Source organism: Quercus suber, unplaced genomic scaffold (genome assembly GCF_002906115.3).
Source record: "Quercus suber isolate HL8 unplaced genomic scaffold, Cork oak 2.0 scaffold_441, whole genome shotgun sequence".
Classification (NCBI taxonomy): Eukaryota; Viridiplantae; Streptophyta; class Magnoliopsida; order Fagales; family Fagaceae; genus Quercus; species Quercus suber.
In genome coordinates this window covers 235,654-237,223 of record NW_027069892.1, presented here as the reverse complement: position 1 = coordinate 237,223, position 1,570 = coordinate 235,654, and positions in this window count along the sequence as shown.

Genomic DNA, 1,570 nt, shown 5'->3' with positions numbered 1-1,570 from the left:
TGTCTTGGCGGAGGGGGAGTAGGATTAGTCTGGACGGATGAACTGTTTGGACAGGCTCCACGATCGGATGGTCATCCAGGTCTATTGTCAGGGGTGTAAACTTGGGAACCTTGGAAGAGAAGCCTTGCCAGGTTTTTGCTTCTTAGGACCTCGACGACTTGGAAGGTCGTCTAGATCCACAGCACTGGATATAGACTTAGATTTTCTCTTCCTTGTCTGGATGGAAGTTTTCTGGACAACTGGTGGTGCGGTGGCATCCTCGTCCCCACTAGTTATGGTTTTTTCCTATTCTCCCTTATTGTTGTCATTCCTGCGATGAGGAAAATCAAGTTAAAAAAAAAAAAAAAAGAGAGAGAAAAGAGAAAAAGGAAGAAGTAAGAAAAGAAGAATGAATGATACTTATTTCGACAAGTGGTTTCCTCGTGACTGAGATTCTTAGCAGTAGGTACTGGGCCAAGCCCCACGCAGCTAGATGATTGAGAGTCACTAGATTGTGAAAGGTTCTCCCAAGGAAGGCACGAACTTGGTCAATTCGATCCAAGTAAAGTTTGTCCAAGCGTGGACGAACAATAGTTGCATCAGTAAAACGAGTTAAATGACTGAAAGTTAAAAAATATGTAAAGAGAAATGAAATAAAATGGAAAGGAAACATACCCTTAGGACGAAAGCGACCTAAAGGGCTGGTAAAAGGTAGGAAGGGGACATTACCCACATCAACTGGGTTCCCAGCCCAATTTTCAGAAATAATAAAAAATTTTGTTTTCCAAAGCTTGTCAAACGAGCTACGACCCTTTATTAAACTATAGTAAGAGCCCTTGGACGAGAACTAGTAAAAACCAGCAGACTTCTTTATCTCTGAGGGCTTATAATAGTAGAGGAACTCGTCCACTGTGATAGGACATTCACCTTCCAATGCCTTACACCACAACACTTGCATGGCAACTATCGTCCTCCATCCATTGGGGTTGAGTTGGTTAGGTCCAATACCCAACCTATGGAGAAGACCTTTACAAAAAGAATTTAGAGGAAACCTAAGGCCAACTAAGAGATAAGAGGTGTATACTTCGAAACCAGAAGAAGGAGAACAACACCATTCTCCTTCCATGGGTAGAACGACTTAAGCTCCTTAAGGATCTAATATCTATTTACAAGGGTTTTTAACTTAGCAACATCTAAAGTGGACGCTACTTCAGGGGCACAACTATAAATAATGTTTTCTTCTTCCTCCACCTTATCTTGAAAAGGGCCAGGTGGTTGTCTGGACAAGCTAGCCCCAGATCCAGAAGTCATCCTACGTTGTAATTCCTGGAATTCCTCGAAGGGAATACCAGGAACCCTAGATGAATAATGCTCGTCTGAAGAATTACTACTGGCTGTACTACTTCCATTACTCTCATAACTACCCTCACTCCCAAAAGAAACGTCCTGGTACTCATCTATCCCCTCTCTAAACTACTACTAGACGAAGACATGACTGAAATAAAGAAAGATTAAGAAGAAAACCTAAAAAGAAAGAGGAAATACCTGACAGAACTAGGAGGAGGGCTAGACGAGGCTTTTGGAAGAGATG